This window comes from Ascaphus truei, chromosome 6, assembly GCF_040206685.1.
Source record: "Ascaphus truei isolate aAscTru1 chromosome 6, aAscTru1.hap1, whole genome shotgun sequence".
NCBI classification, from domain to species: domain Eukaryota; kingdom Metazoa; phylum Chordata; class Amphibia; order Anura; family Ascaphidae; genus Ascaphus; species Ascaphus truei.
Window position 1 is genome coordinate 16434444 of NC_134488.1, and position 20333 is coordinate 16454776.

A 20333-nucleotide genomic window follows, 5' to 3' on the forward strand; every position below is an offset into this window, starting at 1 on the left:
TTTGCAGCACATCTCATTCTCCACTCGCCCCAGGCTTTCTAGACGGTGCATACACATCAGTAGGGCTCTGATCCTGATGGTCTCTAAGCTAGCCGGCCTAAAGTGAGCATGCTTGCCCCGCTATGGGGAAGGCTTACAGATCCATCCTCTCTCACTGAGGAGCAGAGGACAAGGACATTCTCTCCATTCTCACTCTCTGAAGAGCTGAGGGGAAGACCCACCTCACTCCCTGAGGAGCAGGGGGCAAAAGACTCTGACTAACTTTTGGCTTCTCCCCATGAAAACTCTGGAAAGGGCGGGCTCATGGACTGTACCCACTACAAGGGGGCTGTACACAGGCCATGAGTCCCCACCTACCTTCCTTAATTTTCAAGGGAAGTAGAAGGTGGGTCATTGGCCCATAGATTAACCTGCTAATGCCTGGAACTTAATAGGACTTACACAGCAGATACACTATGTGGAGAGAAACAGATACTTATGGAACATACCCTGTTATATCTATATATATATTGTAATCAAAGGATAAGGGAGCATGGGGTCTCCTGAGCTGAACCGCATTGGTTTCAGCCTCGGGGACCTCCTACTTCATGAGCTACAGGCCCCGGTATGGGGTGCCGGTATCCCCCTGCAGGATTTAAATCCCCCGGTCACGTGAAGCAGGAGCTTTAAAAGCACAGGGGATACCGGCACCCCATACCGGGGTCTGTATCTCGGGAAGTAGGGGTTCCCCGGAACCCGGCAAGTACCCTGACTACCCTGACCTCTCCAACCCTACGACGCGATACGACTTGGACTACGCATTCCAGACAGGACTGCGTGGTTGTAGGTCTTTGTCTTTCTATCCCCACCTCAGCCCCGCGGTCTTCCGTCCTGTTTGTGGTGAGCGCAGCGTGACAATATGCTCAGCCCAACAAACATGGACGCCGCTGAGGTGGCCCGACGCCTAGACACACATGAGGAATGCTTCCGGCAACTTACCGGATCATTCACACTTAAGGAACAACTAGTCTCCCAACTCAAACAAGACGTGGATACCCTTACTGAGCAAGTTAGACGCCTGACCTTATCTACAACCAACACCGCCCCACTTGCAACCACTCCCGCACTCACGACACATACCACTGAGCCAAGACTACCAACGCCCAACCGGTATGCAGGGGATCCCAACGGTTGCCGAGGGTTTCTGAACCAGTGCTCCATACAGTTTGAGTTGCTTCCCTATCACTTCCCTTCCTCACGATCAAAGGTCGCATACATACTCTCCTTGCTGACTGACGCCGCTCTAGCCTGGGCATCTCCTATCTGGGAGCAACGTCCCGATCTGACTTCAAACCTCGCCCTCTTCATCGCCGAGTTCAGAAGGGTGTTTGACACCCCAGGGCGTAAGGTTACCGCCGCATCTACTCTGCTTAATATTTCCCAGGGAGACCGTACTGTGGCTCGTTATGCCCTGGATTTTCGGACGGTGGCTACGGAGACCGGCTGGAACGATGAGGCCCTATCTGCAGTCTTCTGGCAGGGTCTGTCCGAACGTCTGAAGGACGAACTGGCCTCTCTTGATCGCCCCGCTGGATTGGAAAATCTGATAAACCTGTGCATCCGTATGGATCAGCGTCTTCAAGAGAGAAAGATGGAGAGAAACAAACACCCTCGAGGTATACAATCGTCCTCTTTTTCCACCATAGGGCCTCTACTCTCCACAACTCCCGTTCTAGATGAACCCATGCAGCTGGGAGGGACTAGTCTTTCACCTATCGAGAGGCAACGGAGAAGACGAGCGGGGTTGTGCCTCTACTGTGGCAATAACGGACACCTGGTGATCAACTGTCCACTTAAACCGGGAAACGCCAAAGCCCAGTGAGTATAAGGAGGATCACGCTGGGCACTGCAACCTTTCCCCCTCCTCAACCCTCTACTAGGATTTACCTACCCATCTCCATATTCGGTGAGACCTTCACAGTACAGACACGGGCCTTTCTGGATTCTGGGTCAGGGGGAAACTTCGTTGATCAAGAGTTCGCAATCAAGAATAGGATACCGTTGGTACCCAAAGATCGACCGGTAGCCCTTGAAGCCATCGACGGATGACCATTGCAGCCCGCGTTCATTTCCTTGCAAACTGTGCCCCTTAAGATCTCGACCGGTGACTGCCACTCCGAGACCATAACACTGGATATTATCCACACTCCCTCCACGGACGTTATTCTGGGACTCCCGTGGCTCCGGATCCACAATCCAGACGTTGACTGGACAGAGTCCACGCCTCTACGTTGGAGTTCCTATTGCTTGGAACATTGCATGTCTACTCCTAAGGCAGTGGCAGGTCTGGAGGTCACGGATCCTGACAGGATACACCTACCGGGGATATATGAAGAGTTTCGCGATGTCTTTGACAAACGCCAGGCAGAGGAACTTCCGCCACATCGTGCGTACGATTGCCCAATCGATCTTCTACCCGGTACCATTCCCCCGAGAGGAGGATCATACCCATTATCCATACCTGAGACCCAGGCTATGAGACAATATATCCAGGAGAATCTCCAGAGGGGGTTCATTCGAAAATCCTCATCACCTGCGGGGGCAGGTTTTTTCTTAGTCAAAAAAAAGGACGGAACCCTCAGACCCTGCATAGACTATCGCGGTCTCAACAAACTCACCATAAAGAACCGCTACCCCCTTCCGTTGATAGCAGAATTATTTGACAAACTCCAAGGAGCTAGGATCTTCACCAAACTGGATCTCAGAGGTGCTTATAATCTGGTTAGAATCAGACAAGGAGACGAATGGAAGACAGCATTCAATACTCGCGAAGGGGCACTACGAGTACCGAGTCATGCCGTTTGGGTTGTGTAATGCCCCTGCGGTCTTCCAAGACTTTGTAAATGACATCTTTAGAGACCTTCTGGACCGTCATGTGATAGTATACCTGGACGATAGACTAATTTTTTCCAGATCCATGCCTGAACATACTACTCACGTCAAACAAGTCTTGCGGCGCTTAAGAGAGAACCACTTGTTTGCTAAGCTCGAGAAATGCCATTTCCACCAAAAATCTACCTCCTTTCTCGGCTACATCATATCGGACACCGGTCTCGCTATGGACCCTAGCAAGGTCAAAGCTGTACTCGAATGGCCCTGTCCTCTCTCTCTCAAGGCTATCCAAAGGTTCCTCGGCTTCGCCAACTATTACCGGAGGTTCATTCAAGGATTCTCATCGGTAGTAGCACCCATCACGGCGCTCACTCAGAAAGGAGCTGACCCTACTAATTGGTCTGACGAAGCTCTCCAGGCCTTCGAGAGGATAAAAACGGCATTCACCTCAGCACCCATCTTAGTACACCCAGACCCTTCATTACCCTTTTCCTTAGAGGTTGACGCCTCCGATGTAGGAGCAGGTGCTATACTCTCCCAGAGAAAGAACCCTCAAGCTCCACTTCACCCCTGTGCGTATTTTTCTAAAAAAAAATCCTCCGCCCAAAGGAATTATGACGTGGGTAACCGTGAGCTCCTCGCGATCAAACTGGCCTTAGAGGAGTGGAGACACCTACTGGAGGGCACGGAAACGCCTGTCACGATATTAACAGACCATAAAAACCTACTTTACATTGAGGGAGCACGGCGACTCGGGTCTCGCCAGGCAAGATGGTCCTTATTCTTTACGCGCTTCAATTTCCTTATTTCATATATCCCAGGCTCTAAGAACATTAAAGCCGACGCCTTGTCTCGACAGTTCCTGGTAGAGGATAACAAGGTGGAACAGCAGGAGACCATTCTTCCATCCACTTGCATTGTGGCAGCCAATACTTTCAGCGCCTTGTCTGATATTACCAAGGCTCAGAACAACATCCCAGCAGGACTCAAGGTTCCGGAGGATCGTTTGTTCACTCCACTTCTTTACCAGAGGAGAGTCATGGAGTGGGGGCATTCATCCAAGACAGCTGGTCATCCTGGCACCAAAAGAACTACTGAGCTCATCGAACGCACGTTCTGGTGGCCCAACATGCGGAGAGACATACAAGCTTTTGTAGCTACATGCTCTACTTGTGCACGGAACAAGACGCCACACAACAGACCTGCGGGTCTCCTTCATCCATTACCTATCCCGGAACATCCATGGACACACATATCTATGGACTTTATCGTTGAGTTGCCTAAATCTAGAGGCATGGACACCATACTTGTAGTGGTGGACAGGTTTTCAAAACAGGCACACTTCATTCCTATGAAAGGTCTACCCACCGCACCGATGTTGTCCGACGTTTTCATCAGGGAGCTCTTCAGGTTACATGGGACTCCCCTGGTCATAGTATCTGACAGAGGATCCCAATTCATTTCCCGGTTCTGGAGGGCGTTTTGTAAGAGTCTGGACGTCACACTACACTTTTCGTCAGGCTATCACCCCCAGACCAATGGGCAAACAGAACGCACCAATCAGTCTCTGGAACAATTCTTAAGGTGTTTTGTTGCTGATACTCAAGACGACTGGGCAGAACTTCTCCCGTGGGCAGAATTCTCCCATAACAATCTTCGGAATGAATCATCTCAACAGTCACCATTCATGATCAACTATGGCTTCCATCCTTCTGCACTTCCTTCTCTTATCTCGAAGTCTGGAGTCCCGGCCGCAGAGGACAAAATCCTCCACTTACAAGACTTATGGCAGAAAATCCACCTAAACCTACAGCACGCTGGTAAACTACAGAAGAGACAAGCGGACCGTCACCGAAGAGAGGTCCCAGGGTACTCTGTAGGACAAAGGGTCTGGTTATCCACCAAAAACATTAGTTTAAAGGTAACTTCACCCAAACTGGCACCGCGCTTCATTGGTCCCTTCCGCATCACTAAAAAGATCAACCCAGTAGCCTACCGGCTAGAACTGCCTAAGACTATGAGAATTCCCTCCGTCTTTCACTCCTCCCTTCTAAAACCCTGTCTACAAGACTCATCCTCCAAAGGGCAACCTAAACCTCCGCATACCATACTGGTAGAGGGTCAACAAGAATACGAGGTACAGACCATCCTCAACTCTAGAATGTCCAGAGGAGGATTGCAATATCTCGTACACTGGAGAGGCCCGGAAGAGAGAGAGAGTGGATCCCTCATCGTCAGGTACATGCCAACCGTCTCATTTATGCCTTCCACCGAAGGTACCCTGAAAAACCATCCCTGGGTCGCCCGGAGGTCTCCCCTCAAGGGGGGATACTGTCACATCTGCAACAACTCCGGTCAGAGACCGCCCCGCTGACGCGTCACACGGCGGACCCATGCGCACACGCACGGCCAGGGCAGTACACGCACGCTCGGAAAGGAGCTGCCAGCGCCTCCCACAGGGAGGGAACTCGGCCGTACGCCCGCGTGACGTCAGCGCTCCGCGACGCGCATCCCGCACGCGCGCGGGTTGCTCGGCAACCAAGGCAATCACCAGGAAAGCCTGACCTGCAGGCTGTTTCAGATTACTGCCGCCCGGACATCATTGGAGGACCGGATCACACCCCTGCAAGGTAATTGGATCCTTCCCACATATATACCTGCTCCTGTCTGGCATTCCTTGCTGAGCATAACCTCCTGTTTATGCATTGTGCTCACCGCTGCTGTTTAGTTTGCTTGAACTTTGCTTGGCCTGACCTGTCTGTTCTCTGATATCCTGATCCTGGCTGTTCTCTGGATTCCTACACTCTCCTGCACTTTGACCCCGGCTTCGCCCTCGACCATTCTACCTTCTATTACCCTGGACCTTGGCTACGGAAATCTACCATCCTCTACTCTCCAACCCCGGAACCCGGCAAGTACCCTGACTACCCTGACCTCTCCAACCCTACGACGCGGTACTACTTGGACTACGCGTTCCGGACAGGACTGCGTGGTTGTAGGTCGGTGTCTTTCTATCCCCACCTCAGCCCCGCGGTCTTCCGTCCTGTTTGTGGTGAGCGCAGCGTGACACTTAGGGACCGGTATTGGGGAGAAGGTGTATTACCAGGTCTGTGGTGCTCTACCTGTAGGCTTGCAGGAGTTCTGAGTGGTCTGCCAGATGGTAAGGAGACAGGAACAGGACTGGCTCAAACAAACCTCTGGGTTCTTCTGGGTTGGTGTCAGCGGTGATGGATCCCATGGTGTGTGGGTGTAACCCCCCTTCACTGCACAAGCATATCCCTCCTGCCCAGGAACTGACACCAGAGGCAGAGGTATCTTTGAACTGACTTTATTGCAGGGCAGGCTGCATCAGCTCTTCTTTGCAGCACATCTCATTCTCCACTCGCCCCAGGCTTTCTAGACGGTGCATACACATCAGTAGGGCTCTGATCCTGATGGTCTCTAAGCTAGCCGGCCTAAAGTGAGCATGCTTGCCCCGCTATGGGGAAGGCTTACAGATCCATCCTCTCTCACTGAGGAGCAGAGGACAAGGACATTCTCTCCATTCTCACTCTCTGAAGAGCTGAGGGGAAGACCCACCTCACTCCCTGAGGAGCAGGGGGCAAAAGACTCTGACTAACTTTTGGCTTCTCCCCATGAAAACTCTGGAAAGGGCGGGCTCATGGACTGTACCCACTACAAGGGGGCTGTACACAGGCCATGAGTCCCCACCTACCTTCCTTAATTTTCAAGGGAAGTAGAAGGTGGGTCATTGGCCCATAGATTAACCTGCTAATGCCTGGAACTTAATAGGACTTACACAGCAGATACACTATGTGGAGAGAAACAGATACTTATGGAACATACCCTGTTATATCTATATATATATTGTAATCAAAGGATAAGGGAGCATGGGGTCTCCTGAGCTGAACCGCATTGGTTTCAGCCTCGGGGACCTCCTACTTCATGAGCTACAGGCCCCGGTATGGGGTGCCGGTATCCCCCTGCAGGATTTAAATCCCCCGGTCACGTGAAGCAGGAGCTTTAAAAGCACAGGGGATACCGGCACCCCATACCGGGGTCTGTATCTCGGGAAGTAGGGGTTCCCCAAGGCTGAAACCAATGTGGGTCAGCTAAGGACACCCAATGCACATGTACGCTATTATTATAAAGTATATTTATACAGTACGATCGCCTCTAAGAGCCGTGCATAGAGACGCAGCGTCTTCATGCAGTTCTTACAGGCTTTATTTTCTATCACCTATCGCGCTTTACAAGTTTAAGCGCAATAGCAGGGGGAGGGGAGGGAAAGCAGCTCACGCGATCTGGCATATTTTTGCTCGGCCGGAAAAAAATGCCCTGAACATGTTAGTGAATCGTGCCTTTGGCTTCACTTTTTTTCGACCGAGCTAAAAATGTCCAATCGGGCGCAAAAAGCGGAGCTTAGTGCATAGCCCCCCTAGTGTGTGTGTGTGTGTGTGTATGTATATATATATATCAACTCCAGTCTTCCAGGGGCTAAATAACAGTAGGCTATGTATTTATATAATAAACATGTCTTCCAACTTTTGCCTCATCATTATTCCATAATATTTGGGCAAAAGATTAACAAGCCATATGTAGAATTTGCATGTACACCCAATTACTAAATAATCCCATTGGTTAGCACTAGGTTGTGTGGAAAGCCAGTGCATCAGAAAAAACAAGTCCTGTTTGGCATAATAAACTGAGGTTTAGGATAAACTCCTTCAATGTAAGCATATAGCATAACGAAGCCCTAATAGGGTTAGGGGACTAGTACCTAATGCCAGCGGCACCATAAATAAATAGTACAGACCAACGTCCCATATATCAGAGAAAAAAGGGGTACAGCGACCCACAAAGTGACCTCACTCAGTTTCTCCTGGAGTATCCAATCTCAGAATCTTCATAGGCTGCAATCTCCCAGGTGATGGCAGGAACAAGTGGAAAAATAAGGCAGTGCACTGCCCAAAGTAACAGAAGGAGGCTCACGGGTTTTAGCAACAAAAAATAGATTTATTACATAAAAAGTGGGCAAAAGGGTCCCCCCTAGGCCGCAGCAGGGGTCCACCAACGCGTTTCAGACAAAAATGCCCTTTATCAAGGTGTCTTTATCAATGTCACCTTGATAAAGGGCATTTTTGCCTGAAACTAGTTGGTGGACCCCTGCTGCGGCCTAGGGGGGACCCTTTTGTCCACTTTTTATGTAATAAATCTATTTTTTGTTGCTAAAAACCGTGAGCCTCCTTCTGTTACTTTGGGCAGTGCACTGCCTTATTTTTCTACCCATTGGTTAGCACTAGCCTGTATTGGATTGGTTGATGGGATCCAGTCTCTGATTGGCTCCCTGGTGCACCATGTGATGCATCGCCGCACAGGAAGACAATCCTGTTGTATCCCCTGCTGGCTGACGCGTCACAGTATGCAGTGAGCCAGGAAGCGAGGAGTCACCGGGGATATGCTAGGAAGGAATTAAGGGGCTGGTGAGAGCTGCCGGCTGCAGAGGGGACCTAGCTTAACAAGTGGTTACAGCAGAATCCAGACTGAAGTGTATCAGTAAGGGATAGAAAGTGTGTTGTGCACTTATAAACAAGAAATCCAAGTAGTTTGGAGGCAAATTGGAGAAGGTAGATTGGACAATAGAAGTTGAAGGAAAGGAGCCAATGCTGTGCGACAGGTTGAAGAGGCGGGTAAAAGTAGTAATGATTGTGGTGGCGGAGGATTGAAGAAGATGTGAAGGAATATGGTTCCAAGTACTTGTTGAAGGTGGGAAAGGAGGACACAAGGTTGGAGACTTCCCCTTCATTAACTGGAGTAAAGACATCGAATGTACTGTAACTTGGAAAATCTAAGTTCTCGGCAAGCAAATTATAATGGCGTTTTTACATTTTCAAGCCTTGGGATAATAAGGGAAGTACTACGATTAATTTATTCTTGGCAAGGAGAAGGGGAAGATCCCTTAAATGTTGCCCCCCCCTTACCTTAAACGTATATATGTCCCCTTTATTTTCATGTATATATGTTGCCTAGTGTCAAAGAAATATCTCCCCTTGTTTTTTCTATTTTTTCACCATTATAAATGTTGTTTGTGTGTATTTTTGGCTGCATATTACTGTTTCTCTCAGCATACAAGTTTTCTTATCAAGCTCCTACCAGATTGTGAGGAAAGCTGCTCACACGAGCCTAGTGCTGCTTTCATTTTTTTGTATTTGTAAACATGTTTTTTTTTTTTAAATATATAAATAAACTTGTTTTTTTTAAATAAAAATATAACAACTACTACTGTTTAATAAGATAAACGCTGCAAATGTAATAACCTTTTGAGTAAACTTCATATTTTCTTAAACATCATTGAGTGATTTAAATCTATTCCTTATTGCCGTTCAGGTTTGGATCCCATTGTGTACATATTGTTACTTTTATACTTTCTCTTTTTGTACGCAAGTTTTTGCCATTACTCTCTTCTCACTGATCACAGACATTATTGTGACGTTATCAAGCGTTTGTCTGTTAGATACCCTTTAATGGACCAACATGAAGGAATTCAATTGATTTTTTTTTCACAGATGTTGACTTTTTATGAGATTTTGAAAACTCATAAATACTGCAAATAGACGCACCTCTGTGAAGATGTATTGGCTGTAATAAAAGTATTTTTTGTGGTTTCCCCTTTCCAGGCATGCCAGCAAGCAGGAATTGCTAGGGTATGAGTTTCAAAGGGGGGGGTTTGCAGAGGAAACGTTGAAAGAATGTGCCTAGGAGGTTGGGGTCCGGAGTTTCCTGATTCTTGGATATATGTAGGCACATTTCCCCGGCATTATCTTCCCTTGAAAACGCATGCGCGATTCACCACTAGGGTACCCATATTGGTCTGTTGAAAGCTGTATCAATCTGCAGTTCCCTATGACCAATATTTATACAGAGAGATCTTGCTCAGAACCCCTTGGTGGTATATGCGTGCTGCCTGGGAGAGTGGCGATATAAACTGTAAAGATGTACCTAAGAAGGGTACAGAAAGATCCCTGATGGTGGCGCACTGCAGACCTTTATATAATAATGCGGTCAGAGGTCGAGATAAATTGCTATGAATAAAATCAATTTTAAATTTTAAAAATTGATTTTATTCATAGCATTTTATCTCGACCTCTGACCGCATTATTATATAAAGGGCTGCAGTGCGCCACCACCAGGGATCTTTCTGTACCCTTCCTAGGTACCTCTTTACAGTTCTCTATGACCAGTATGGACTCAGAATTGTTTCATCATTTGGAAAATAATTTACGAGAAAAAATATCCCGTCCTTTAAAGGGGGACAGCTGTAGTTTTATAATGTAATAACAGAGGTCGTTCACACAAAATATTTAAAATATATATTATTCTCTTGGGACCGAAATGTTGGAGATTTGTGCCCTGTTACCAATACACTTTTTCCTGCTTCAAGATGGAGTGCTGTCCCCTGATTTTGTGGGATTAACACGGTATCGTTTACTTACAAATTCTCTATGGGACTAGCACCTACCTATATATCTCTGCTAATGGAGTGCCGACTGACCTTTTTTACTATATACAGTCATGTGAAAATGAAAGTACGCCCTCTTTGAATTCCATGGATTTGCATATCAGGACATAATAACAATCATCTGTTCCTTAGCAGGTCTTAAAATTAGATAAATACAACCTCAGATGAACAACAACACATGACATATTACACTGTGTCATGATTTATTTAACAAAAATAAAGCCGAAATGGAGAAGCCATGTGTGAAAAACTAAGTACACCTTATGATTCAATAGCTTGTAGAACCACCTTTAGCAGCAATAACTTGAAGAATTGTTTTCTGTATGACTTTATCAGTCTCTCATATTGTTGGCATTTTGGAGGCATTTTGGCCCATTCTTCTTTACAACGTTGCTTCAGTTCATTGAGGTTTGTGGGCATTTGTTTATGCACAGCTCTCTTTGGGTCCCGCCAGAGCATTTCAATCAGGTTGATGTCTGGACTTTGACTGGGCCATTGCAACACCTTGATTCTTTTCTTTTTCAGCCATTCTATTGTAAATTTGCTGGTGTGCTTGTGTCCTGGAACCAGGGTCTCGAATGATGTATGAATAGTCCCAGTAAGCTCAACTCATGTCCTCCCTCTTCCAAAGCATGACAAGTCCTTAATGTCTTTCTTAATTTTATTGCTGGAGTAGAAAACACAGGAACTTGTGGGTGTATTGTAGGCAGAGAGTGCTTCTCTATGTGGGATGCTTCTATGAGGTTAGACTATGGTAAGAGAGAAAGGCCTTACCAGGGGTGGATGCAGACAGGTCTGTACTCACTGTAATCTAGGGTGGAAAAGGAAGTGAGGGGCAGGGGTAACACTAAAGGTTGAGTGAGACTGCACTAACTGTCAGCAAAAGACAGGGGAGAACATGGGAAAGTCCATTAACTGGGAGGACTGGAGAAGCTGCAGTAGCAGTTCACTGATTACGTGCTCAGAGGCAAGAAATGCAACATTGTTGCATGTTACACAGGCACAGTATATGTGTGCAAACTCCATGCAGCTGAGAATAAGATCTGACAGGCAGAAGCCGCAAAGCAGAGAGGGGGGTGAGTCAGAAATGTAGTTCGTGTTCCATGACACTCCCCGTCTGGTATCTGTAGATACCACTATATAACAGACTATGTGGAACATGTGTGCAATGTATAACAAAGATAACATCACATTCTCAAACAATGCAAGAGTCCATGTCCACATAGCGATGTGACATCGGCTGGTATCCCTGGTATCAAGGTCCCTTGGCCAAGGTTCTTTGGCAAAGGATGCAGGGTGGATGCACAGCTCCAGGTTTGCTGGTTGCACCACAATGTCTTTGTATAAAAGTCTCTGGCACTGTTTCCTTTTAGTCTTGTAAGAGAACAGTCCTTTTGTCTCTGTAGTTTCACCCACAGAGTGTATCCCCTTGTAGGTATACTGCTGCGACACACTTTATTCGAGCAAATACCCAGTTTGTACCTGGCAGATACCTGGAATGCACCGCTCCTCACCTCTGACAAGCCCCGTTGCATTTGCCTTCCCAGCCTGGGTTCATGCCTGGCTGACGGGCGGCTGATCTGTTAAATGATAATGATTAGGATTTAATATGCTGCAATGCTTCGCGTGTCTACCAGATGGCATAAATTCATGAATTGTAATGCAGTATATATATATATACTGTGCAGTATTGCAGCCAGAGGGAATAAAATGCTTCAATCCCTGCCTGGAAAATAACTCAATGCACTCGGGCAGAAAACAGTCACAAACCTCAATACACCCGGGTGAACCCGAATTCGTGGGACTAGCCGAGCTCGAATAAAGTGTGTCGCCAGTGTACCAGCCGTGGCAGCCTGTTGCTCTATCACCTGGCGTTTGGCAGAAGGAGAGGGCTTTTGGCTCCTTGTGGGAGCGGATTACTGTCCCTGGAAAACTGGTTGTCGAATGTAATCCAATAAAGGGGGCGTCGTTCAGGGAGACTCCCTGAAGCTGAGCGCTGGGGTTGAACATTACCCGGATTTGATCGGGTTCCTGAGGGTGGTAGGCCCCAGGTGATTGGAGATACCGCCATTCTTCGCCTTCCTCCATTAGAGGTGCTGGCTTTGCGTGGCCGGTAAAGAATATCTTCTGGATGAAGACCACAAAGTTGTTGTTGGTCTCTGGTTCCCTTTGTAGGCCGCAGAGGTGCGAGGTGAACCTAGAGATGGCATGTTCTCCATTGTTTGGGAAGCGCCTCCTTGGTGAACGGAATGGTAGCGGAGTCACCCGACTGCTTAGTCCGTCTTTAGAGAGCTCCTTGACTGTTAACTTCGGGAATCCTCTATCTTCCCTTGATGGTGTTTGTTTGTCATCGTTCCTTGTTGTCTGGAACGCTGTGCACCGTAGTTCATCGGTACATTTCTCTTGCACGAGAACATCTCCGCGTAGTTTGGTGAAACGCTTTTGTGTTTCTTTGTTGACTGCCATCGGGAGGTTGTTTTCTCCCTGGACATGACGAAGAACAGTCTCTTTTGTCCTTGTAAATCCTTTTGGGAAATGTCTCTGCAACTGTCCCCTCTTACGTGTTTGAACGAACAGTCCTTTTGACACTGTGGCTTCGCCTGTGGGGCGCAATCTTTTGCGGCTATGCCAGCCGTGGCAATTGGTTGCTCTGTTGCTTGATACTCTGTGGAGAAGAACAACTGTACGTCTTAATTGTGCCCTTGCTCGCGGGAGTATTGTCTGATTGTTTGTTGTTTTTAGGACGATCCCTTTGTCGGTCACCTTTGGGAGGTTACTCTCTTCCTTCGATGGAGTCGACTCATCATCCTTGGCTGTCTGGACTGCTGAGCATCCTAGGCCATTGTCGCATCCCATCGGCGTGAGGATGTCTTTGTTGGTCTCAGGGGTATGACCTTGTCTTTTCTCTTCACTTGGCCCTTCGGTCACTTGGAGATAGCCAAGACATGGTTCAGGGAGAGATGTGTGTCCACATTCTGCGGGCATCAACGTAGTCCTGCCCGTGCTCTTTGTTAGTGCACGAGTTGCCCACTATCACCCATCCTAGGTCGAGTCTTTGGGCGTATGGCGCGTTGTGGGGTCCGTTATGCTGTTTACGGACTTTATGTACCCTCATGATGTCCCTACCGAGCAGCAGCAGGATCTTGGCGTCTTGTTCCACCGGCCGGATGTGGTTGGCTATTACTTTGAGGTGGGGGTAATGGAGTGCCACGTCTGGTGTGGGTATCTCGTCCCTGTTTGTGGCCATGTGGTTGCACTCGATGAGTGTGGGAAGGGGTATGTTCACTTTGCCGTCTATTGAGCATATGGTGTAGCCATTCACTCTTCTCCCTGTGGTCTCCATTTGCCCTGCGCACGTTCTGAGAGTGTAAGGAGAAGCACCATCTTGTATGTTAAACATGTCGAAGAACTCTGACCTGACCAGTGATCGGTTGCTCTGGTCGTCGAGGATTGCGTACATCCGAATAGCCTTCTCAGGTTGTCCCTGGGGGTGCACTGCGACAAGGCATATTTTGGAGCAGGACATTTTGTCACCTTCTTTTCCGCAAACCTCAGTGCGCTGAGATGTGACGGATGTTGACTCTCCTTCTTCTTTCTCCCCGCCATGCTCCGCTATGGAGGATGGGTTCTTGAGTTGGTGGAGTGTCATCGCCTCTGGGTGTAACGCTGTCACGTGCTTGTCACTCTTGCACACCGTGCATTTGATCTCTTCCTTACAGTCCCTGGCTAGGTGAGTCGTGGAACCACAGCACTTGAAGCAAACTCCGAATTCTCCAAGTAACCTCTTGCGTTCCTCTAGGGACTTCATCCTGAACCCAAAGCACTTGTTGAGTGGGTGTGGCTTCTTGTGTATGGGACATTCCCTGTTTGGGTCCCTTGGTTCCTTGTCTCCGGCGACCGACTGATCGGGAGTAGTTTGGGTCGTGGGAGGCACGTCCGTCCTGCGGGCCGAGATGGGTGTTTGGGGGTTACCATATCTCGTCGCTGGTCTCTCGTTCTTCAGGCTGCTCGCACTGTATGTGGTTTGCTTACCTAAGATGAAACTGGGATCGTTCCTTGTCCTTGCCGCTTCGCGGATGAAGCTCACGAAGAATGAGAATGGGGGGAAGACGACTTGCTTCTCCCTTTTGTATTTGGAGCCTTGTGAGATCCATTTTTCTTGGAGGTTGAAGGGTAGCTTCTCCAGGATGGGTCTCACTCCACGAGCTGAGTCTAGGGCGTTGAGACCTATTAAGGAATGGTCTTTCCTCACAAACTCCATTTCTTGCAGCAGGTCCCCGAGCTCTCGTAACTTCGAGTAGTCTTCAGTTGTGATCTTGGGGAAGCTCTCGGTTCTTTTGAAGAGTGAATCCTCGACTGCTTCGGGGCTGCCATAGGACTCTTCTAGCCTTTCCCACACTAGGTCAAGACCTACTTGGGGTTGATGCGCGTTTGCCGTCCGAAGTCTCTGCGCTTGCTCCCTGGATACGTTCCCCAGGAACTTGACTAACAGGTTGAGCTCTTCCCTTGCTGAGAAGTCCAAGCTGTCGATTGCGTCTTTGAACGTGAACTTCCACGTCCGGTAGTTCTCAGGGCGGTCGTCGAAGCTGATGAGTCCTGCGTGCACCAAGTCGCGCCGGATCATGTACTTGGCTATGTCTGTCAGACCTGAGACATCGGCGCGTTTGTCCCGTTCTGAGGTAGTTGCTGGGAGGGTCCGTGCGGTCGCCTCTTCCTTGGCATGGACGCGTGATGACTGCTGGCCAGTGTTAGGGGCTGTTTTCTCCCGCGTGGGTGTACCTGGATTGCGAGCCTGTTATGGTGCATCCGTGTGCGCGCTGGCGTGTGGATCACTGTTGCGGCTGTGGCTATCCCAGGCAGCATGTGCCATTGATGGAGCAGCGTCTTCTCCTCGTGGTCCTAGCGAGTCTTCGGTATCTGTGGAGTCACTCCATCCGTGTTGAGATGGTGCGCTGGTGTTCACACTGAAGAAGCTCCTGACCTGGTCTTCAGTGCGTTGGACTGGATCCTCTGAGGCAATCCGTCTGTAGGGTTGCTCCCCGCCATCCTGTTGCGCGGCTGCTTCTAGGACTTCAGCTTGGGCTATGGCGGCGGCGTCTTCCTTCTCTTGTTTAAGTGCCTCTAGATCCGCGTCCAATTCGGCCTTTTTACGCGCCGCGGCAGCGGCGGCATTTGCAGCGGCGGCGATAGCAGCGGCGGCGGCATTGGCGGCGGTGGCAGCGGTGGCATTAGCAGCGGCATTGGAAGCGGCGGCAGTGGCAGCGGCATTGGCAGCGGCGGCAGTGGCAGCGGCGGCGGCATTCTGCTCCTCCTCTTCTATGCGCGCTCTTTCTGTCCTTACGGCTGCCTCTCTGCGACTATATTCAGCCCTGGCACGTGCGGCCTCTGCGGTGGCTCGCGCCCTGGTAGCGTTTGTGCTTGCGCTGGACGCGTTAGACTGTGCTGATCTTGCTGACCTTGATGAGTGCCTGGACGTGCTTGAGCGCTGCGATGCGGTCTCCTGCAAAAGGTCCTTTCTCTTATTCTCAGCTTCCGTGATGGCGGTTTGCACGATGCCATCACGTTCTAGGTCAATCGCCTTTTGTAGGTCGCGCTCTCGTATGCTATCTTCCGTGTTAGTTCTTGTTAGATAGGTGAAGTATGCCTGTGACAGCGCTTGGTAGCCGGAGCGGTCTACCTTCAATTGAGTTATCCCCTGCTCGAGCTGTTGTGCATAATTGCCAGCGCCGGCGACATTGCGTACCCCAAGTGTGGTTGTGCTCCAGGCCAACTCTAATTTAGCGCGGTGCGCTTCAATGTCAGTCTCATATTTTTCGCGGGCCTTTTGTGTCAGTGTGACTGTCCGTTTAGGCCTCGCGTCTGCCTGCGCCTCTTGCAGCTGCGCAGCGGTCTCTGTGTCTGAGAGATCGCTTTCCTGCGTGATGTCTGGTGAGGCTCTGAGTTCTGCCATGCTGTAGGTGTGTGTAGGCCTTTGCCAGTGCGTGTGGCGTGCGGTCTTTTACCTTGTCAGCGATGGGCGTCTGTCTCAGATGATGCCGAGCGGTGTCCTGCAGCGTGCAGCGTTGGGGTAGCTGTACTTACAGGTGTCCGTTGGCTCCTCACTGTGGGGCTGAGCAGCGGGTGGACTCAGACAGAGAAAAAGGCAGTTAGGAATTGTGAGAGAAGCACTGTTTGTTGCAAGGCTGCTGTGCAGTTTGAGCTACTGGTTGTCTGTGAAAGCTGCAGACTGTGTGCAGTTGCAGAGGCTGCTCTGTGTAGTCATGGAGTCTGGAGTAGCAGCGTCTGTAAGTGTCTGTAAGGTCCAGATATCTTTTCACTGTTCTGTTTAAACTGCTGCTTGTTTTGCAGAAAGCTGTAGCAGTTTGCTGTATAGCTGTGTAGAGCTGCACTTTTGTAGCATGAAGGCTGTGAGTGATAGCTTCTGCATAGACCTCTAATACACGGTCTCTCTCTTACTGTCCTGGAACCAGGGTCACGAATGATGTATGAATAGTCCCAGTAAGCTCAACTCATGTCCTCCCTCTTCCAAAGCATGACAAGTCCTTAATGTCTTTCTTAATTTTATTGCTGGAGTAGAAAACACAGGAACTTGTGGGTGTATTGTAGGCAGAGAGTGCTTCTCTATGTGGGATGCTTCTATGAGGTTAGACTATGGTAAGAGAGAAAGGCCTTACCAGGGGTGGATGCAGACAGGTCTGTACTCACTGTAATCTAGGGTGGAAAAGGAAGTGAGGGGCAGGGGTAACACTAAAGGTTGAGTGAGACTGCACTAACTGTCAGCAAAAGACAGGGGAGAACATGGGAAAGTCCATTAACTGGGAGAATGGAAACAAAAGAAAACAGCGCACAACGCCAAATAGTGAAGCAAATTCAACAATATATTATAGAATTAAAAAGGGGGTAATATATCTGCGTACATGAAAAAAGTTGGTAAAAGGCATGTAGTGTGTATCACACTGTTTACCACTTGGCAGCTGTTAGCTGTAGATTCAGGTGCTTGCTTCCCTCTGCTGCTGCAGCTCAGTTGATTCTGGGGCAGGACGTCAGTCTTTTCACTCCCAAGGGGATTTCCCTTCATGCAGCCAGGTTCAGCAGCTGGTACTGGGGCTCGGTGAAATCGCTCCTGCTTCCTGGCCGATATGAAGCTGCTCCTGTACCTCGGCAGGTGTATCCTCTGCACAGAGGTTAAAACGCAGCTTGCTGGGGTGCCCTCAGCGTGCCACGATGCAGCAGTGGTGGATTCAATAGGGAAGTTTGAACAGTCTTACAAAGTCTCTCACAAGTGTCCAAAACAGCACACAGGATGAAATAAAAACAGGACAGGCCAATACATAGACAAAGGCCAATGTAAGCAGATATAAGGCAATAGAATGTTACATCCAACTAGTTTCGTAGAATTAACTACTTCTTCAGGGAATAATTAGGCCATTACCCAGAGGTCTTAAATACCTCACATAGATACCTTATTGGTCAACCAATTAGGGATAGACCAATCATCTATAATAGGTAATGGTCTGCGTGATAGGTAAGATGTGTAGTTTACTTTTAAAACAACAACTTTATTAAAAAAAAAAAAAAAAACAATACCTATTTAATATAAACTTATATATAGACAAAACCTAGCATAAATAATTAAAAACATGCTGGAATAAAAGAAACACAATATTAGTCGACTTAAAATAGACACCATCATTACTTGCATAAAAAGATGTAACTAGAAAAAAGCGTAGGATAAAGAAAGGAAAACAGAGATACAGAGATAAATGATACATCCCCTAGGTACAGAGGGGTGGTGAGCTAAAGATTCAATAAAGTGCCCAAATATCCACATCCTCATTTAACCCCTTAGGGGACATAGTATCTAACTTATGTATCCAATATGTCTCTTTAGAAGACAATGTTTTAACTCTGTCCCCTCCTCTTCTATTTACAGGAATCAACTGAATCCCCTTAAAAGTGAGACTTGACGGATCTTTATTATGGTGTATCAGGAAGTGTCTAGATACACTATGTTTTTCAAAACCATTTTTAATATTTCTGACATGTTCCTGAATCCGAACTTTAAGGCTGCGTTTGGTTCTGCCTACATATTGATACCCACATGCACATTCCAATAGGTATACAATATGTGTAGAGGTACATAGAATAAAGTCATCAATATTAAAAACTTCCTTCGTTACTTGTGAATAAAAAGTGTGTTTGTCAGGATGTTGGTATTTACAAATCATGCAATTACCACAGATATAGTTGCCTTTTGGTTTAGGCCCTAGCCAGTTCTTTTTCGATGTAGTATTGCTCTTACTTATAAAAACATCACTAGGAGCTAACAAGTTTTTGATATTTTTTGCTCTCCTGTAAATAAACCGTGGTTTGACGTCAAGATGTGATCCCAAAATGGGATCATTGCACAATATACCCCAGTGTTTGTTAAAAACCTTTTCAATGTCTCTATGAACCGAATTAAAGTCTGTAATGAAAGCCACATTAAGAGTATCCTTTTTTGTGTTTTGACCTTCTTTATTTTTAATCGTGGATCTATTTTGAACTAACATATCCTTACGATCCATATTACGTACCCTTATGATCTCTCTTTCTAGAAGTTCCTTAGGATATCCCCTCTCTCTAAATCTCCAAAATAATTTGTTAGCCTGTTGGTTGAAAACCTCTAAACTACTACAGTTACGTCTGAGTCTCACAAATTGCCCCCCTGGTATGTTGTTTATCCATGTCTTTTTGTGATTACTATTCGCCATCAGCACATTGCTGGTATCCACCTCCTTAAAGAAGGTCTCAGTCTCCACGGTGCCATCCATTTTGGAAGTTAATCTTAAGTCCAAAAAGTCTATCTGGGTGGCATCCACCTTGTGTGTGAACTCAAGGTTGTAGTCATTCCTATTAAGGTTGGCTACAAATGCACTGGCTGAATCGTAATCACCATCCCACACACACAGGATGTCGTCTATGTAGCGTCTCCACACAACGACATTCCTGTGGTATGGTTGGTCGGGCATGATAAACTGAGACTCCCACCTTCCTACGTACAGGTTTGCGAAGCTGGGGGCAAATTATCCCCCAGCTGCAGACGCCATTATCCCCAACACGGTTATGTGGCACTTATTATTTAAAAAAAAATACAGCTGCAGACGCCATTATCCCCAACACGGTTATGTGGCACTTATTATTTAATGTTTAATTATCTCACTGTGGGAGTTGTGGTTTAATTTTTTTAAAAAAATTTTTATCACTAAATTGATGGTATAGTCACTGCACTGTATATATTTATACATTTAAACTTTATAGGTAGTTAGGTAGTAGCGCACAGTTTTGTTTTTTGCATTAACTGGGAGGACTGGAGAAGCTGCAGTAGCAGTTCACTGATTACGTGCTCCGAGGCAAGAAATGCAACATTGTTGCATGTTACACAGGCACAGTATATGTGTGCAAACTCCATGCAGCTGAGAATAAGATCTGACAGGCAGAAGCCGCAAAGCAGAGAGGGGGGTGAGTCAGAAATGTTGTTCTTGTTCCATGACAGCTTGGGATCATTGTCCTGTTGCATGACCCAATTTCGGCCAAGCTTTAGCTGTCGGACAGATGGCCTCACGTTTGACTCTAGAATACTTTAGTAAACAGAGGAGTTCATGGTCGATTCAATGACTGCAAGGTTCCCAGGTCCTATGGCTGCAAAACAAGCCCAAATCATCACCCCTCCACCACCGTGCTTGACAGTTGGTAGGAGATGTTTGTGCTGATATGCTGTGTTTGGTTTTCGCGAAACGTGGCGCTGTGCATTATGGCCAAACATCTCCACTTTGGTCTCGTCTGTCCAAAGGACATTGTTCCAGAAGTCTTGTGGTTTGTTCAGATGCAACTTTGCAAACCTAAGCCGTGCTGCCATGTTCTTTTTAGAGAGAAGAGGCTTTCTCCTGGCAACCCTTCCAAA